The 21,566-nt window shown below is 38.7% G+C and overlaps 2 pseudogenes; one reads left to right on the top strand and one right to left on the bottom strand.

The window, feature by feature from the left end:
• Positions 1 to 11,083: 11,083 nt before the first annotated feature.
• On the top strand, positions 11,084 to 11,497 carry LOC142428083 (large ribosomal subunit protein mL42 pseudogene; annotated as a pseudogene).
• Positions 11,498 to 12,040: 543 nt separating this feature from the next.
• On the bottom strand, positions 12,041 to 14,773 carry LOC142428082 (serine/threonine-protein kinase PLK4 pseudogene; annotated as a pseudogene).
• Between the last annotated feature and the right edge of the window lie 6,793 nt (positions 14,774 to 21,566).

The raw sequence follows: 21,566 nt of genomic DNA, 5'->3' as shown, positions 1-21,566 counted from the left end.
GGAGGGGATTCAAAAAGAAAGCTTAGAGCTTATCTGAGTGAATAGTGTCAGCAAGGACAATGAATATTTTTATATAAGTTCATTTGAATTATAAGGGATTCATTGCTATGTATCATTATTTGACAAATTTTGTGTCTACATTCAACCAAGTTAGGAGAAAAGTGTAAGTGACCCAAAGTAATATTATAATATTGCTGTACAATATGATTACATTGGAATCCATGGGTGTCTGCAGAGGTCTGTTGGAAGAAAGTCATGACAATATGTTTTTTTAAAAACCAGCCATTGAAATCTCAGAGGAACACAGTGTGTAGGTGGAAGGTATCATGAACTTATTGAATATGTATGTATGTGTTTGTGTGTGTATATATATATACATACATACATACACACATATCATGTTACAACATGTTCTTTTTAATTGTCTTTTTGTCAGTATTTACACGGGATCCTAAAATTTCAAATTACTTGAGTTCCAATGTTGCTGGAACCCATTTGTCTCCTATATACACTAATGGCCCTGCAGGGAAATCTGGTTATGCTTGCTAACCTGGCTTTAACTGACTGCTCACATGAGACTCTGTCTGACATTCAAAGTGAAGCAAAGGCTTCGTGTGCAGTAATGACAGGTGCCTGAGACTAAGCTCCAACTGGCCACAGTCAGACCTTGTTGAGTCAGGCATGTATACTGGCCTCTGCACAGTTCCTGTCTCACTTCCCTATTCTCCTGAAAGAGTTTTCTGGGGCCATGCCCAAAGAAAATGCTTGAATTTGCTTATTTGGCTGAGGAAACCCAAATCAAGAGCCATTAGTGTTGCTGTGAGGATTAAAAGGAGTTCTTCCCATATGAGAAGTCTGTACACCAGTACTTGATTCTAAAGAGTGCCAAGAAACCACTGAAAGTTAATTATAATAGTAGGTGCCGCCCCCCACCCCGGCCCATGGAGCCGATATTTGTTGTTGTGGCCATTGTTGGGTAGCTCTTCAGCTGTTCTAGACAGTACTGACTTCAAGGTTTATTCATCATCTCTCTTCCGCATGCCAATGTTTAAGGACAGCCTTCCACGGGTTACCATTCCAGTTGGAATGAGAGCCTGTGAAGGTGCACCAAGAACACATGTCAAAGGGCACAATGTGACTTCCCAAAGGGGCAAGAGCCAGCATGTGCCTGAGAAACTCTCACTGATACTGTCATGGGGTCGGAGCATGTGGGGTGGCTCCAGGTTCAAACTGGCTGTTTTCCTATTGTACAAACTTGTGAGCTTGTTAATCTTCATGTAGAGTCAGACGTGAAATAGAGCTGATTTGGGAAGTTCTGGAAATAGTGTGAGTCTGAATCAGAAGCTCCTCAAATATAAGAGTAAAATTAAGATTATTATCCATAACCATTAACATTTCTAGTTGATCCATCATTTGCCATCCACAAAAACAGTTTTGTGAAAAGAATATAAAATCGGTGGTCTAGAAACCAGGTTTTAGTCCTTGGGTCAATTTCAAAGTGTGTTAACCTTAGATAGCCACTGCACCTCCTCTGAGTCTCAGATTGCGTGTATGAAATACATGGGAATATTTAGGTGATGTCCAAGCGTTTTCATCACCACTCTTTCAGCTTTTCCTACTATGCTAGCTCGTGCGTTTCTGTGAAGTTGGAAGTTATGTCACTGTTTTTTCAAATGCCTCAGAGTCACCCAAAGTGAACGCCTTTCAGCAGAGCTTCAGGACTAAGAGCAGACAACAAAGGAGGAATAAGCTGTCCACTTCTGAGGAATTAGCAGCTGAAAAATGTTGGTACAGCGCTGCAACACTCTAAGATAGTGAAGGCCTAATGAATGGAAGCAAAAAAAATTGTAAGAGATGGTGTCAAAGTAGGGACCCTTTAGGACACTCAAAGTGTGACAGAGAAGATGCTTTCTCAAAGTAGAGTTGACCGTGATGACTAGAATGGAGTAAAGCCTATGAGAGTGGAGCCTTCGGGAAATCATCATTGGAAGATGGGGCACAACCCAAGGTAAGAAAAAAATAGCTTCAAAAATCTACTTAGAATCAGGATTTGGAGTAAAAACTATGAATATAGGAAAATTAGAAGTTATCAAAATGAAATGGAATTCATAAGCAATATCCTAGGCATTAATGATGGGTATTAGCCATTTTTAATCAGAAAATCATATGGTTTACTATGCTGGGAATGACAGAATCAAGAGGACTGGCATTGCATTCACTGTCAAAAAGGATATTTCTTTTCTTTTTTTGTTTTAAACGTTTTATTAGGGGCTCATACAACTTATCACAGTCCATACATATACATGCATCAATTGTATAAAGCACATCTGTACATTTTTTGCCCTAATTATTTTCTTTTCTTTCTTTCTTTTTTATCCCTTTTCTTTTTTTACATTTTATTAGGGACTCATACAACTCTTATCACAATCCATACGTATACATACATCAATTGTATAAAGCACATCCATACATTCCCTGCCCCAATCATTCTCAAAGCATTTGCTCTCCACTTAAGCCCTTTGCATCAGGTCCTCTTTTTTCCCCCTCCCTCCCCGCTCCCCCCTCCCTCATGTGCCCTTTGTAATTTATACATCGTTATTTTGTCATATCTTGCTCTATCCGGAGTCTCCCTTCCCCCCCTCCCCCCCTTCTCTGCCGTCCATCTCCCAGGGAGGAGGTCACATGTGGATCCCTGTAATCAATTCCCCCTTTCCAACCCACTCACCCTACACTCTCCCAGCATCGCCCCTCACACCCTTGGTCCTGAAGGTATCATCCACCCTGGATTCCCTGTACCTCCAACCCTCATATGTACCAGTATACAACCTCTGCCCTATCCAGCCCTGCAAGGTAGAATTCGGATCATGGTAGTTGGGGGGAGGAAGCATCCAGGATCTGGGGGAAAGCTGTGCTCTTCGTCTGTACTACCTTGCACCCTGACTGACCCATCTCCTCTCCTAAACCCCTCTATGAGGGGATCTCCAGTGGCCGACACTTGGGCCTTGGGTCTCCACTCTGCACTTCCCCCTTCATTCAATGTGGCATATATATATATATATATATATATATATATATATATATATATATATATATATATATACACACAGATTTTTTTTTTGCATGATGCCTTATACCTGGTCCCTTTGGCACCTCATGATCGCACTGGCTGGTGTGCTTCTTCCATGTGGGCTTTTTTGCTTCTGAGCTAGATGGCCGCTTGTTCACCTTCAAGCCTTTAAGACCCCAGACACTATCTCTTTTGATAGCTGGGCACCATCAGCTTTCTTTGCCACATTTGCTTATGCACCCACAAAAAGGATATTTCAAGACTATCTCAATGTACATTTTTTATCTAATAGGATTACATCTATTCACCATCAAGGAAATCCAAATAACACAACTATTATTCAAATGCACACACTAAATCCTAAAGCTAGTGATGAAGAAACTGAATAATTGTATCAAATTATTCAGAATGAAATTGATCAAATATTCAATCAAGATGTATTGATAATTATTGGAGACTGGAATGCAAGGAGGAAGTAACAGTAGTTGTAAAATATGGTCTCGGTGATATGAATGAAGCTGGAGATTGTATGATAGAATTTTGAAAGATCAATGACTTAATTAGAGAAAACATCTTTTTTCAACAAGACAAAAGGCAACTGTACATATGGACTTCTTCAGATGGAATACATAATATTTAAATTAACTATATCTGTGGAAAGATACAATTGACAAGATCAACATCAGTAGCTACAACCAGGCCAGGTGTTGACTATGAAATAGACCACCAATTGCTCACATATAGGTTCAGGTCAAAACTGAAGATAATTAAAACAGGCCCACGAAAGCCAAAATACAGCCTTGAGTCTATCCCGGCTAAATTTCTAGAACATCTCAAGAACAGATTTGCTGCATTGAACACTAAAGAAGGAAGCTCTGATGGGCTGCGGGAGGACATCAAATCATAATTCAGGAAGAAAGCAAAAGGTCAATAAAAAGATGGGAAAGAAAGAAAAGATTAAAGTGGATGTCAGAACAGGCTCTGAAACTTGTTCTTAACTGTAAAGTAGCTAAGACAGATGAATAAATTATAAAATCAAGGAGTTGAATAAGAAATTTCAAGGGGCAGGCCCAGACGACAAAGTAAAATATTATAAAGGAATGTGCAAAGAACTAGAGTTAGAAAACTAAAAAGGGAACCATGCTCAGCATAGCTGAAACCTCAAGAACTCAAGAAAACATTCTAGCCTCAATGGCAGTATTAAAAAATTTATGTGCAAAATATTGAATGGTACAGGAAGTACCCCCCCCCAAAAAAAGAGGTGGAAATAAGTGTCACTGTACCAAAAAAAACTAGTTGGCATTCCGCTGTTTTAGGAAGTAGCGTATGAGCAAGAACTAATGGTGCTGAAGGAAGAAAGTCAAACCGTACTGAATGCAGTAGCCACAAGCAAGGCTCCAGGAATTGATGGAATAGCCAGGGAAATGTTTCAACAAGCTGAGGAAGCACTGGAAGCACTTATTCATCTATGCCAGGAAACGTGGAAGACAGCTAGTTGGCCAAATGACTGGAAGAGAGTCATATTTTTACCCATTCCAAAGAAATATAAACCAACAGAATGATCAAATTATGGAAGAAAATCATCGATATCACATGCAAGTAAATTCTCACTGAAGATCATCCAACAATGATTGCAGCTGCAAATTGACAGGGAGCTGCCAGAGATTCAGGCCAAGTTCAGAAGAGGATGTGGAACAAAGGGTATCGTTGCTGATGTCAGGTGGATCTTGCTGAAAGCAGAGAACACCAAAATGACGTTCACTTGTGTTTATTTATTTATTTATGCAAAGACCTTTGACTGTGTGGATAAACTATGAAAAACGTTGAGAAGAAATGGGAATTCTAGTACACCTAATTGGGCTCATGGGGAAAGTGTGCAAGGATCAAAGGACAGTTGTGCAAATAGAACATGGGAAACTCTCCAGTTTAAACGTGTGTCTGGGTGGTCTCATCTCAATATAGTTTTTCAATCCATATGCTGAGCAACTAATCAAAGAAGCAGGATTATAAGAAAAGAATGTGGCATCAGGCTCAGGGGAAAGGCTTATTAACAAACCTTGATATACAGATAACACAATTTTGCTTGCTGAAGGGAGAAAGACTGGAAGCAATTTATGACCAAGTTCAAGTATTGCCACCTTCAGTATGGATTATGACTCAATGTAAAGAAGACCCAAAATCCTAACAACGGGTAGCAGCATGATAAATGGCGAAAAGATTGGAAGTTGTCAAGGATTGTGTCTTGCTTGAATCCAAAATGTTCATAGAACTCGCAGTCAAGAGATGATTGGACGTGTTATATTAGTAACTCTGCTGCACATGACCACATTTGAGTAGTGAAAATCAAGGATATTCCTTTGAGAACTACAGTTTGCTTGGTTCAAGCCATGATATTGTCAATTGCCTTACGGGCATGTGGAAATTTGACACTGAATAAGGAAGACCAAGGAAGAATTGATGTGCTTGAATGATGGTGTTGGCAAACAAGAATAAAAGCACCATGGGCTACTAAAATAACAAATCTGCCTAGAAAGAAGTACAACCAGAAGGCTCCTTAGAGCTGGGGATGGTGTGATTTGGACAGGCTGTCAGGAGAGACCAATCGCTGGGAAAGAACATTATCCTAGGTAAAGTGGAGTGGCTGTGAAAATGACAAGAGGGAATGACGCAGTGGCTGCAATAACAGGCTCAAGCACAGGAACAATTGTGAGGATGGAGCAGGAGCCGAGGATGCCTTCTTCTGTTCTGCATGGTGTGACTCGAAGCGGAACTCGAAGGGCAGCACCTAACATTAAGACCACCAACAAGCTAAGTCTGAACTCTAGAAAGCTATTTCTTCACATTTGTCTGTTTCTGAGTCATGCATGCATTTTTTAGAATACATCGTACTACATCTATGGAGAATCAAATAAAAAATATATAAGGGAAAGTGTAAAATCTGTCAATGAGTAAACTGTAAATTCAAACTTTTGTTTTATTATTAAAGAGTGTACCTATCAGGAAGTGCATGGATTTTAATGTAAACAAAACACTTTAGATCAAAAGATTAATTCTCACAGGGCCATTGGTTTAGTTCACGAGTTACCCTGAGCCTTTGACTTAAGCTGCATGTCACTTCCAAACAGCCATGAGGCCTGCAGGTGACTTGTTGCATATGCTAGGGGACCCAAGAAGATAGGTTCTGTGGGTTATTTGACCCCAAATCAATAAACTGTTCTTTGCTGTGCTTGTCCATGAAAATACAAAAGTGAACCTGATTTGAAATCAAAACCAAGCAAAGTCACCTATTTCTGTTGACCTACATAATTAAGGGATACAATTGAGCCAAGAACATCAGGGATGAGAAGTAAATGGGTTTCTAAAGATTTTTGTTTTCAACTTTTGGAAACACAGTATGTTCCAGGTCTTATGCCCTCAGCCACTACAAAATTATGAGGTGCTTTTTCAGATAGTGAGAATCTGAAGCCGTAAAACCAACGTGCCTGCTGCCAGAGCTACAGGGAGCATGTTTAGAACATAAGGTGAAAGGCAGAAGATGCGGCACCAAAGGGAAAGTGTGCCCCCTCTACCCGTCAGAACTGCAGGGACCCGTTGGCCTGTGCATGTACAGCCTGGCGATGTTAAGTTTTGCCTATAGTATAATCTGCTTGCTTCCTTGTTCTTTTTTTCCTCAAAATTATGTAGTCACCAAAACATGTTTCCTCTGATTTCTTATGGTGCTCTCACATCCTTCCCTTTTCCTTGGACCGCAGTCCCTTCATTCAGTACCATCCGTAGACCAGAGGGGAAAGCACAGCACACAGGGTGCGGTCGCTGGAGTGATCCCAGGGGAGGGCAGGGGCTGCCAAAGCAGACCCTAACATTGTCTCCTGGACAACAGGCTACAGTACAAACACTTTGACTTGCCAGGTGGCACTGAGCAGTTGTCTTGTTTTTTATTTTCTCCCCGAAAAGGGGCACCATCGGCTAAATAAGTTTAGGGCTCTATACCTTAGACTTCATAACATCCTCACTGATGGACTGAATTATTTTTTTCAACTAATTTTCCTCTTTGAATTTATGTTTGACTGAGTCACATCATCATATTAATCATTAGCCAATCCTTTGATTATAAAGCTTTTGCTTTGAAATGTGCTGGGTTTCTCATCTTAAATAGGCTTGAGCTCAGACTTCTTACTAGAGTATTAAGGTCAATAATACTTGAGGATTAAGTCTAAGCCAGGTAATAAGTCACCTTGTATCTGTGTTTCTACTCCTTCTTTACATTGTACTCCTCCAATCAATTAGCCAATTTTTATTTTATTTCTTACCTCTGGGAATATGGAGCTTCTCATGGTAATTATTTTGATTCTATAATTGGACTCTGCTTAGAACGACCCTTCAGTGCCTGTCCTTCATTTGGGTAATTCCTGACTACCTTCAAGGCTGAGATGACATAAAACATCTTATTTACCTTCCTAAGATGGCTCAAGGTAAATTTTTCCTTACAAGAAGCTCTCTATGACTTATACTACTAATTGTGCTTATTAGCAATAAGAATGCCCACCCATGGCCTTCAAGTCAACCTTATACAGTGTTTCTTGAAATTGTAAATCTTGATAGGAACAGACAGGCCCATCTTTCCCGTGAGGAGTAGCTGATGAACTTGGACTGCCCACCTTAGGTTAATGAGCAGTGCTTATCCCGCAGCCACCGCAGGATCTATTTAAAAAGCTGCAGCAGTGAATCAGAGATAGGCAGATTGACCAATGGAGCAGAGAATGCAGAAGCAAACACCTATGTGTGTGTAACACTATAGAGAAGGACTTTCAGATTAATGAGCACGTGGTGGGTTTGAACCGCTGACTTTGCAGACAGCAGTCCAAGGCTGATGTTTAATAAATATCTGCTACTTTTATGAACTGTGAATTTTTTTCATATAACCCTTTTGTCTTTCTTTGTTTTCTGTATGCAAATGTGGTTTTAAAAACTAGACTTCATTATATTATCATATTACAGAAAAATATAAGCCTACTCACATTTATTATTAAATCTCTTCATTGACACTATTATTATGTGCCAATAGGCACCAATCTTTGGAATGTGTGAGACTGCCTGGTCTTTTGATGGACTTGTGTCAACCACATAGAGAGGGGCTTCAAAATGCTCCTGGAAGCATGCTACTAAAAGATAACGGAATGATTCCCAAAAGTTTTTGTAGCATCTTCATGCAATTATCAGATATTAAAAATAATATTTTATAAACCACTAATTTATATATTTAGATATACTAACTATATCATTACATAGTATACCATAAAGATATCATAATATAACAAATATAAATGACTATAATTAGTTTGTTGGTGCTGTAATATAAATCTATTCAATTATTATATATTATATATGCATATCTATCTACTGTGAGACCAATGCATTTAGAACCAAAAAGCCATGATGCTTTCAGAGTGGCAGCAACATTCTGACGTTGGGTTATGGTGATGGTTGCACAGATCTGCAAACTGACACAATCTTCACACTTCAGCACAGGTGCGTTCTCTTCTATCTCAATTATGCCTGCTTAGACAAGATGATCTCTTCTTTATTAGTTATTGAGGCAGCCTAGGGCCTTAGTGGGTCTTTGGTGAACTGCTACCCAACCGCCTGGTCTGCTGTTCCAAACACCAGCTGTTCCTTGGGAGAACGATGAGACTTCTCACGCCCGTGAAGACACCCAGCCTCAGACACCCACAAGAGCACCTTTACCCTGTCCTACAGGGTCACTAGGAGGTGTATAGACGATGGCAATTGATTTGCTTTTGTTTTTATATTATTTATAACTCTTTAAAGGTATGTGTTTAATATATACAAATCCACATGCTCACATTAGCCACTCAGCTGACTTCAGCTTGGCATCTTCTGGAGATGTTTGACTTACAGGGAATAGCGCACCCACTGCCATTGTTTTCTTTCCCTTCATACTTGGGAAGCTGTAACAGAAAGATGACATTTTTCGAAACTCACAAATCTCCATTTTTCATATTCTCTGCTATGACTATCAAAATAATTTTGAGAAAAGTAGACCAAACACACACACACTTATACACTTTCACAACACATACACACACTTACACATGTACAATACCCACACACATTCACACACAGAGACACAATTTAACACCATTAAACTCCCATTTGTTTAACTATGTTTTCACTTAATTTGCTGGGAAGACACCAGGCAATTTCAGACAGAGAGCGGACTAATCTAAGCTGAAGTCCCCCTTGAAGAACATCTGTATTGCATAGTAGTTTCATTCAGAATACCACCCAATTAACACTGAAAGCAAGTGTTTCCCTCCGTCAATACTTCGTTAACTTAATTCCCTTCAAACTGAACTTCCTTTGCTGCGGCAATATTGACACATTAGAAGTTATTATCACTCTGCTTTTGTTGCCTTATCTGCCACAAGGCTTTTAAGGCCCACCGCTCCCCTTATATACACGAAGTGTGTTGTAACCGCTAACTGGCTCCAAGCTGGAACAAGTCAGTGCATTCGACACTGCCACACCACAGTTCTTTAGGGGCAATATGATTCTTTACTAACAGTACACCTTTTAAATTACTTAAGCTGCACAAATACATCTGCACACATGAAGTCTGTTTCCATCAATATTCTGTATAACGACTCTCACTCCCCTACATAAGAAGTCGCCCTGTTTTTTGACTTCCTTTCCCTCCTTGAATGCCTGTCACCTTGTGATTATTTATATACCTTGGTAGATTTTAACTCATCTTGACTCTTTGGAATATTTTAATTTTTTTATTTTTATAAATATAAAGTTTAGTTTATTATTAACTTACTTTAAAATTAAATAAATAAAAAATATACAGTAACTTATCATTGCATTTCTTCTTTTTTTTATCAAATGCACTTGCAGAAATGTTTCATCAGAAACTGGTGCTACCCTCCCTGATACGTTCGCTGACGACAAATGGGTGCATAAGCAAATGTGGTGAAGAAAACTGATGATGCCCAGCTATCAAAAGAGATAGTATCTGGGGTCTTAGAAACTTGAAGGTAAACAAGCGGTCATCTAGCTCAGAAGCAACAAAACCCACATGGAAGAAGCACAGCAGCCTGTGAGATCATGAGGTGTTGAAGGGATCAGGTATCAGGCATCATTTGATCAAAAAATCATATCATTGTGAATGAGGTGGGAAGCTCGGAGTAGAGACCCAAAACCCAATTATAGGCCACTGGACATCCCTTACAGAAGGGTCTCAGGGAGGAGTCGAGCCAGTCAGGGTGCGATGCAGCAACGATGAGACATACAACTTTCCTCTAGTTCCTAAATACTTTCTCCCTCCCCCCCACTATCATGATCCCAATTCTACCTTAAAAATCAGGCTAGACCAGAGGATGTACACTGGTACAGATAGGAACTGGAAACACAGGAAATCCAGGGAAGATGATTCCTTCAGGACCAGTGGTGTGAGTGGCGATACTGGGAGGGTGGAAGGAGGGTGGGTTGGAAAGGAGGAATCAATTACAAGGATCTACATATAGCCTCCTCCCTGGAGGACAGAGAACAGAAAAGTGGGTGAAGGGAGATGTCAGACAGTGCAAGATATGACAAAATAATAAGTTGTAAATTATCAAAGGTTCACGAGGGAGGGGGAAGCACAACAGGGAGGGAGGGGAAAATGAGGAGCTGATGCCAGGGGCTTGGGTGGAGAGCGGATGTTCTAAGAATGATGAGGGCAATGATGAGGGCAATAATTGTGCTTTACACAATTTATGTACATATGAATTGTGATAAGCGTTGTATGAGCCCCTGGTAAAATGATTTTAAAAAGATGCCCTCCCCCCTCCCCCCAAAAAAGAAACTGGTGCTACAAAAATAACTATAAAAGGAGAGAAGATGGTGGTTTTGCCTTGCGGGCCTGTCATGGGATGAAGACAGACATGCCTGGAAGTAGATGTTTCAAACAGTTTCTTTTTATAGCATCGTCTGATACGCACATCTTGGCCCACCATGGCAGTAGAAGCAATGAAATGGGCACTGTTAAATAGAACTCTCCTGAAACATTTCTCATCAATTCGAAATGGAGTTTTATACAGTGTTTGTCATAAATCTACACAGATGACTCTAATTGCAAGGGAGAGCTTGCTTTGACATCCAATGGCAGGACAGAGTATACTGCCACCCTTCTGTGGACATTCCCTATGATCATACAAAACCCATTCCTTGGCCAGATCCTCTACATGACAGTGAAGAAACACATGACCATGTGCTGACAACTAGATTGGAAGTGAAAGATCAGCCCCTTGAATAAGGACCTAGGATGGAACAGCTTAGCAAAATGTTCTTCACTACAAGCACCGTTGGTATCCTCACGGGCAGTAGCATAGACACCATAAGAAACGGAATCGTCCAAATGACAGATGATCTCGAGGTCTCATTAGGAATCAGATAGAAATGTTATGTTTTGCCTCATCTGCCACTGGAGAAAAATATCTGATGTAGTCTACTATGTTACAAATAAAGTTATTTAAAAAAATAAAAAACAAACATTCATTTACATATGTTAACTAGTAACATAAACACTTATATTTAAAAATGAAAACAAAAATATCCAGCAATTTTTATCATGATTCTCAATATGTCTGAGATAAAGGGAAAAAATCATAAAACTACAAATATCACACCCCATTTATGATTTTGCATTTAGAAGATTGTTCAGTACAAATACCTGAACATAGTTTGGGGTCACATTCTAAGAGCAAAGTTAGGTGTCCAATTTGTTTTAATCTGTGACTAGTATATTTTATAAGTTACTCAACATTTCATTCTCCTTTGTTCTCTCAATCAAATACATTATGGTACAGATTCAAGTTCTCTTTAGTAGAAAGGCTTTCAGGAAAAAGTTACTAAATAAGAAGTCAAATTACTTGAAAGCTAGCAAAGTTATTTAGGAAGTTTATATGTCTTTTAAAGGAGATTTAATTCATGAAAATTAGGAGTTGGATTATAAAATATCAAAAGAATGGAAGACTGACATTGTAATTTCTGCTTGATGTATCCTGGGAACGTTTCATTTTTTCCCCATCCCTAATTGTTTGGCCATTTGGTGATGGATAACTGATGGAAGACATTCCTCCCTGCAGGGCCAATTGGGATTCATCATAAAATCAAACCCATACCTCTCCACTACTTAACTGTGTAGCCAAACAAACATTTTTCATATAAACAGATTTCAAAAGCTGTGCTCATTTAGGAAGACAATCTTTTAAACCAGAAGAAGAAATGTTTGGTGTAGAAGCTGCTGGCATAGGGTCAGACCCTTCTTGATTAGCCGTGAAAGGATTGGTGCCTGTTTTAGAGAAGCAGCACTTTCCATCATGCCTGTATTCAGGGATGGGCCATCTCTCACTGAGTAATCTGGATCCGTGGGAGGTGATAAGGTCTTAGGTGCACTGGTACTTCAAGGTTTTTTCCTGTAATTACTTGGGGAAAGGGAGAACTTCCGTTTTTCTTTTCCTCTTTCGACATTACAGATTCCAGTGCTAAATATACATGATGACTCTCGTCGGAACGGTCCAAACACACTGTCATTTCCATTCTCAGGCTGTTCTCTTTCACCTTTCAAGGTGTGAGATTTCCCCCTCTTCTCAAGCACCTGAATTAAATCTTCTCTTTTGTGTATTTTTGTCCCATCATAAAACCAAACTTCAAAATTTAATACCAGGGTATTCTCCATCAAAATATATTTAGCACATTTCATAAAATAGGTGATTTGGAGAGATGTAGATCTTACAAGTTGAAGAAATCTTGAAGCATATTGATATTTTTCCAGTACTTTCATGGCAAATTTTCAAAGCTGTATCTTCTCAGTGTACCTATTCTCAGTGAGGGTGATCTATTAGCAAGATGAATGCCCTTCCATCGTGTGGATAATAAGTAGTGATCATATTTCTATCACTAGATAGAACTTCTTTCCAAGATTCTTGAGACATATACTCTTTTAGAAGCTCCACACATACCTTCTCTGGCTCAAGAATGCTCACCCTAGCCTTTTTCGTTTTCTGTCTGATTGGTTTTAAACTGTGAGCAGTCAAAGGATAGGTAATGCTTTGTAAGATATGTTTCTGATAACCCACTGTTGACTTCATAACTCTAGTCTTGCTTTGTTTAGGAAGAGGGTCATAACCAGATACAGATTTTTGCTGAATTATCTCAGGGATGCTATGAAGTGCAGGCCTATACTTCACGGAAGTTTGCTGTGACGGCATGTGCACTGTCGGAGCATTGGGGTTCTTTTTGACTCTTCTATCATTCCAGTCACTTCTTGGTGAGTCCTTCTGGGAATGTGTTGTGGATGGCCCTCAAAGTCTCTGTTTGGGGTGATGCCGTGGTGTTCAGCAGGTTCTTTTAAATGGCATTAAGTTGTAGATACCCAAACCACTTTCGCACCATTTCAGCCTGAGATATCTGGCTAAAGTGGAAAGCGATCCTTTTTCTTGGAATAAGATGATTGGAGAGTGTTCGATCGTTGTCAGTTCTTTCAAATGATGCAGATTTATCGGATGTTTTTTCTTTAACAAAGTGAAAGACATTGATATTGCTACTTGCAGGTGCGTCTCTGACTTCTTTCTCATCTGCTCCTGATCTTAGATGCTGAAAGCATTCCTGCTGAGTGATGTCGGTCGTTCCACTGAATATGATCTTGCAGGAGATAGACTATTGGAAGGGACAGAGCTATCCGAGGAATGGGATCTATGAAGGTATCAAGACTGTGGCCTTTCTTCGGCATGTTGGATTCTTCCTCCTCTTCCAATATTCATAGTTTCTTGTTCTTGATTTCTCCACTGAGTAAAAAATCTATTTTCATCTCCCAAAGAAGAAAAAAAATCACTTGAAATTTTATTCTTTGGAAATACATTTTATTTGGGAGTGGGTGACCAATCAAAAGTCTTCTCCTAGCAAATAAATGACCACATATGCTGGTACTGGAGCTGCAAAAGGAGTAGAAATGGTAGCATATCCACTATCAACCGAGTCTTCCCAAATCCTTGCTTTTTGTTGAAGAATTTCAGGACATAAGAGGATGGTTTAATACTGAAGACAGGCTTAAATGATTCTGCTATATTGGCTTTCTTGATAAATAAGGTGGCACCTCATAATCTGCCAGCACTACTTTATTTAGCCTAATCTTGACTGTATCCATGTCAAAAGCGGTCTCCCAGGAAGTAGTGTATAAAACATACAGCCCAAGGACCGAACAGCGACGTCAAGTCCATGTGCACCATGAGTTGCACACTGTGGTGGAATGCACTTAGGAGTCCCACATAATGCAATGTGCTTTTCCTGCAGCAGTTTCAGTTGACTTGCCAAACCCAAATCCACCACCTTGATGCTTATAGTACATGTAAGTAAGATGTTAGAAAGAGTCAGGTCCCGACGTCATATCCCAAGAGAATGACGGGGCGGCATTCCTGTGATGATCTGATGCATGACGTGCCGAGTTGCATTTTCTGAGCAGGGTTTCATTCTGTTCTTCAGACACCTGTTGATCTCTCCATTCGGCACATTACCGAGATAGCCGGTACACGCCATGGCTAGCTTCAAAATAGGGCTAAAGCTCCAAATAGAAGGGCGCTTTGACTGGCAATGCATTCTCACCTTCATTTGGACTCTCGTTACCATACCTTTCTTAGCTATCATTTTGATGTCAACATGGGAAGGAGGCTAAGGAAGGGGGGGGGGGCGTGAAAGGAATGAGCAAAGAGGAAGCAAGTCCAAAACGAAAGGAAGATTATCCATTCTCCTTGCTGTCAAAATTACTTGACTTCCATTTCATCAAAAGTCTGATGGTAGGGTTAGTTCTCATGTCTAGAAGGAATATAGCAAGAGAATTATCATTCTACTTTAACCTTTTAAGATATGATCAAGGATGGATATGTTATGGTATACAATTAATCCTCCCTAATTTTAGCGAGGCACTAAACTTTAATGACTGGGGGCTGACCTGTGTCTTAAAGGACTTGACTTTTAGTATTTTGCCAAATCTCAATTAAGAAATGGTGTCAGATATTTTAAATTCACAATCATTATGAAAAAGTGCTACAGCAGGAAGGTCAACAGAGAAAAAATGTGAGAAAAAACAAACCCAACCAAAACAACATAATACACTACTAATAATATTCATGAGGGTGGGCTAAAATCACATACTCTACGAATAGGAAACTTTTGGTATATGGTAGATTTTCCCAAGTCACAAGATTTACTGCTGAAGCATAGTTAAATAGTCTTTAAAAATGTTAATAATAAATATTGAGCATTTTATGTCAAATTCTAAAATGCTTGATGAAAAAGGGATGAGACCATCCCAATGATACAGAGCAAATATTTTGTACTGGTATATTATTTTAAATAGATTACATTATTCTTTTAAAATTATACAAATTTCCATAGTATTCATACCTAAAAATCACTGGAAATTGCAGAGTTTGAGTAGGTGAAGAAATCAAGCCCAGATGATAAGATGAATATACTTACACTGGATGGGAACAGCATGAAGGTTAATAAAATCAAACAACCTTGGAGGAATGCAGGCAATGGCTAATATACTACATTGAAGTTTGGGGTTCATATTAACCGAAAACAACCTGATTCACTTTTGTTTGTTCCAATATTCAAACCAAGGGAAGCTCCTGGGAATTATTAGAGAGCAAAATTAAAACAACAGATGGACTTGCAGTTGCCTGCATCAGACTGTCTTTTCACAAAGACTCCTGACAATTTTAGAGATTCTAAGGTAGTCTATTTAATTTCAAATAAAGAACACATTTTTTTCCCTGAGACTGTCAATCTCCGAGGACCCCAAAGAGAATGATATGAAAACATCATGAAAGTCTTTTCCCTGGCCTTTTCTAAGACACATTTTGTAAGCAATTTCTATCTCCCAAAGTATGAATCTTCGTTTTGGGTATTATATGAGAGCAATTATTTTTATGGCTGGTAATTTTGACAAGGATTTTAAAGGGAAAGAAACCAATTTTCTACTTTATTCCAAATAATTAAAGGATTTTATTCTTATTTTATGGATCACTGAGTCATTGCAACAGTGGCTGTGTTAGCACAAGGCTCTAGCGGCGTCTGCCCTAAGCGTAGCAGTCTATAGATAGGTGTTCTCTGTACTGTTATGGAAAACGTCCTTACAAACAGGTATTTCGGATATTTACAGAATTAACCCTTTAAAATATTCATATTTTTGGAGAGAAGACAACTTCAAAAATATGTAATGGGAGCCCCTAGTGGGGGAAATTTCCCGTGTAAAGAGGTTAATTGTATTTATTGCACCAAGACTATGTAAAGTGGACAATGCTTACACAATAAATTATCAAAATGGACCTCAAAATCTTCTGGTTCCAAAAATTGCAGAACGACTTTTTGCAGAACACTCTAGCTTTTTCAGACAACTAGTAACTAGAAAAGCTATATAAACATTTAAGAACAGCAATATACACTTTGAAAGTTTCAGAGAGGGAAAAGGGAACATAAGTGACAGAAATCCCAGAAAGCAAGATTCCAGAAAGCAAGATTCCAGAAAGCAAGATTCCAGAAAGCAAGATTCCAGAAAGCACTCAACGAACTGAGTTCAGTCTTCTTCATCTCAATTCTCTTTGGGTCATTTGTTGATTCTCAAGACAAGAGTAAAAACCGATGGGTAAAAAGAAAAGAAAGGTAGGTTGAAGAGCTAAATAAAAAAAGAGAGATCTAATATTCCAGTTGTCAGATCTTAACTTTAAGACTATTATTTCCCCTCTACCCCCATAAAACTATTACTAATATACTCACAATATAGATAGATGATGGGAAATTTTTTTGTTTGTTTTAAACGTTTTATTAGGGGCTCATACAACTCTCATCACAGTCCATACATATACGTACATCAATTGTATGATGCACATCTGTACATGATTTGCCCTCATCATTTTCTTTTCTTTCTTTTTTTTTCCCTTTTCTTTTTTTACATTTTATTAGGGACTCATACAACTCTTATCACAATCCATACATATACGTACATCAATTGTATAAAGCACATCCATACATTCCCCGCCCCAATCATTTTCAAAGCATTTGCTCTCCACTTAAGCCCTTTGCATCAGGTCCTCTTTTTTTTCCCCTCCCTCCCCACTCCCCCTTCCCTCATGTTCCCTTTTTAATTTATACATCGTTATTTTGTCATATCTTGCTCTATCCGGAGTCTCCCTTCCGCCCCCCTTCTCTGCCGTCTCTCTCCCAGGGAGGAGGTCACATGTGATCCCTGTAATCAGTTCCCCCTTTCCAACCCACTCACCCTCTACCCTCCCAGCATCACCCCTCACACCCTTGGTCCTGAAGGTAGATGATGGGAAATTTTATTGGAGAACTTGAAACAATAAAATGAACTGGTGAAGGAGAATGTAAACATGTTGTGAAAAAGGTAGCCTATACCATTGAACAATGTGTATAGAAATTGTTACATGGCAACCTGATATAACATGTAAACCTTCACTCAAAACAAAATATAACATTTTAAAATCAATGAAATGAAAACTGTACCCTTAAAAATGCAATCACTTACAAGAAGAACTGATAGATGGGGTTAACAACAGATTAGACATAATAGAAGAGAGAGATAATGAATTGGAAGATTAATCATGAGAAGATGTGAACTTCTATATGATGAGAAAAAACAAAGAATGAAATATAAAGAACCGAGTGACAAGTTTTGGTAGGTATAATTGGAGTCAGAAAGAAAATGAAAGAGAATAGGGTAGAAACACCTTTTAAAAACAATATCTTTGGATTTTTAATATTAATGAGAATTTGAAGAATAATCCGTGTTGTTTTTTAACAATATGAATGAAAGTTCAAAGAAATAATGTTAACATTAATGAAAGTTTGAATAAATAATACCTGATTTTTTAATTATTAATAGAATTTAAAAATCCACAAAGCTTAGAAGTTCGATGGAATCCTATAAAATCGGGCAACCTGGTTTAAGTCAATGTAGTGCTGTTCCTTTGAGGAGAATAATAAAAGCAAAACAAACTAGGTCAGAGGAAGGGCTCTAGGCTGGGCTGTGCTCTCTTTCTTGATCTAGGTGCTTGATCTGAATATAAAGGGGTCTTCAGCTCATGAAATCTCACTGTGTGTCACACTGAAGGTATGAGCATTTACTTCTATGTATTCTGCACTGAACTTTTAAGCAAAACAAAAATGAAATAATGAAATAGTCATAGAAATGACCAAGCAATAGTTAAAAAACAAATCAAGAAAACCACCCCTCACACAACATAGGTGACATTTGGGAAACAAAGCCTAGCTACCTGCTGCTTACAGGACACCTAACTTTTAGTAAAGTCACATGGGAAGATTAGTTGTAAGAGGATGGAAGATAAAATTGTGTAACCACCCATCATAAACAAGCTTATACAGCTGCAGGAATTTCATACTAAGTACACATCAAGGCAAAAGGAATCTACCAGGAAGATGTGAAAATTGTTACCTTGCATTCCATAAAGAACCCCTGTATACAAATAAATTGTAAGCTTGTATTCTTACTAGAGATATGTACAAAGGAAATTTACATATGTACAAAGAAATTTACAAAATGTAAAATGGTGAGAAAGAGATAAGATTTTCACAACCCCTATAGCTGGTAAAACAAGCCACAAACAACCAAACAACAGACTCTAAAAGAGCTGAGCAACATAATTGTGAATTCCATTTGAATTTCATTCATCTGAAAAAATAGAGAGCGCTTATTGTTTTTAAGTACTTTGTGGAATACTTGCCGCTATAGACAAAATATATCAAGTCTCCATTCATATGAAACAAAAAGGTCAACGATAACTCTACAGCAAAGATGAGACAGAGGGGGCGGGGAACAGGGAAACTAGAGTACAGAAAGGTAAACAACCAGACAGGATGAATGATAATGTTGACACATTGTGAAAATGTAAGGAATTTCATTGAACAATCTGTCAAGAAATTGTCAATGGGAACCTTTGTGCTGTTTAAACTTTCACTGAAAGTACGCCAGATTGCTACTTTTATAAATGCACCAAGTCTCTTCAAATAAGCGATCCATTTTATGAATGGGAGTGATTAACTCTGTGTGCAAGAAAAAGAAGCCACAGGATCAAGGTCATGTAAGCTTTTATCAGAACACATATCTGGAATCCAACCCACAGTCCTGCCACCTCCACATCTGAAATGAGCAAGCTGAAAGGCATGTTCTAATAAATGGTCTGAAAAAATACTGCCCAAGCAAGAGACAACTATGAAGACTTGTGTGTGAACATAAAGATAGAGCTCTAGAAAGTGTCACTTTTGATTTTACCAATTGACAGGGTGAAAATCCAAGGCTATAAATGCTTTGTGAGAGGATTTCAATTTATATATAACACTGCTAGCATCTGCTAACCACAAGATGAGCAGTTCAAATTTACCGTCGCTCCCCAGGAGAAAGACGAGGCTGTCTGCTTGCATACAGAGTTACAGCTTTGGAAACCCCAAGGGGCAGGTTGCCTCTCTCCTATAGGGTCACCATGAGTTGGAATCAACTCCTTGGCCATGAATTTGCTTTTTAAAAAGTTCTTGGTTTAGCATGTAATTATCCCCGGTGCAGATTCTACTCGCCTTGCTCAAGGGGCGAACCTCACTAATAAATTACACAGGGAAGGAAGACAACTCTAAATCTAAATGTCCAAGCTACCATAACGAGGTCAAAAGCAATAGTGACTGTGACCCTAATGACATTGTTGCTGGTGTGTATATACTAGACACAATCGCGGCTTCTCTTGAATGTCTCCTTAAATAGAAACTGATGTAAAGCGGTACATATTTCTGACAAATATTCTATGGGCAGACCATTACCATCAGGCATAACTTTATTCATTGAATAAGACTCGATATTGTAGGCAACTAATATATTACCACATCATACCAGCTACTGACTCCTATTTCCACACCCTGGGCCTGATAAGCCTTGGATGGGTAAACTCCAGATCAGTAGTACAAACCCATCAGCCACGCGGGGAAAAGATGAAACGATCTGCTCTCATCTCGATGTATCGCCCCAGAAACTCGATAGAGGGCCATTTTGAGTTTGAATAGACTTTAATGCAGTGGGTTTGGTGAATATGTGTCCGGCACCGTGTTAAATAATTTACTTATGTTCTATTAAATCACCATGAGAAATTTTCAAGGTGGGTGTTTGTCCCCCACCACCCTTTTCTTTTCCTGTTGGAAAACAAATGTCGTATTTGTTTAATCTTTGTCATGGTTTAATCTTATAAAATAGTTCTCATTTGTGCTGCGTTTTGCTTCCATTTGTTAATGTAATTAATTTATCCTATTTGATGTTTATTGTTGAGAAAACGCACAGCACATCCCACATCCATTAAAGTTTCTACATGGGCACTGATTACAGTGATCACAGTGGTACTGACAGCATCTCCAGCTCGGTGAGCATTCTCATCCTCTTCTGAGTTACTCCCTCCCATTGACATCATAACACCCCGGTCGCTCTGGGTCCTATGTAAGCTGTTGAGTTGCTTTTGGCACCTTGAGATCACATTGATAGCCCTTGAAAGAGCTTGTTGTCAAACAGATAGGTTTTTTCCTAGTTAAGTTAGACTATTTTTGGTTTTAAGAAAATTTCAGGGGATATGGTTGGCTTTAATGATTGCTCAGAGCAATGGTTTCTGGGATTCATACAGCCTCTATGGGTCTGAAAAATGTGTCCCCCTTTTTTAGTAGCTGGGAAGCCTAGCATTCTAAGAGCTTAAATAATTTGTCCAAGGGGAGCAGGTAAGATGGCTTCGTACCATGTCCATCAATCTTCAATGTCTTCTCTTAGTCTATTGCTACCCTTGATCTGATACAGAACAGTAATTATTCAGGGGACACTACTGTGAAAGCCGAGAATAATGAGGGGTACAGGAGAGCAGCAGCATACAAAACAGAACCAGGGTGTAGATAGGAACATGAAACAAAACCAGAGCAGAGATGGGTCTCAGAAAAACTGAACATTAATTAATGAAACCCAGCCTGCATTATTCATAGAACTAATCATTCTAGATTTTATAATATGAAGCAGTAACAATGTGAAAAGTGTCATACTGAAACATGGCTTATTTTTCATCCATCATAGTGAATTAGCAATGGATCAGAATGAGAAGTCAAAAATAGAGGCAAATAGATATTTGCATAGGCTTTTGTAATATAATAAAGTTACCATTTCAAATCAGTAGAGAACAGATGGATATCAGTAAATTGTGAAGGGACAATTGTCTAACCATCTGGAAAACAAAATAAAATTAGATCCATGGATGTGGGTAAATTTCAACCCCAAATGCATATATTATACATGAATATAAAAATACAGAATGATATAATTTCTTGAGATAAAAGTTTGATCATTTGTTATGAAGATAAATGTATACTTAGCATATGACCCAGA

This window comes from Tenrec ecaudatus, chromosome 15 (assembly GCF_050624435.1).
Source record: "Tenrec ecaudatus isolate mTenEca1 chromosome 15, mTenEca1.hap1, whole genome shotgun sequence".
In the NCBI taxonomy this organism is placed as follows: Eukaryota; Metazoa; Chordata; class Mammalia; order Afrosoricida; family Tenrecidae; genus Tenrec; species Tenrec ecaudatus.
This window is presented reverse-complemented; position numbering and strand designations above follow the sequence as displayed.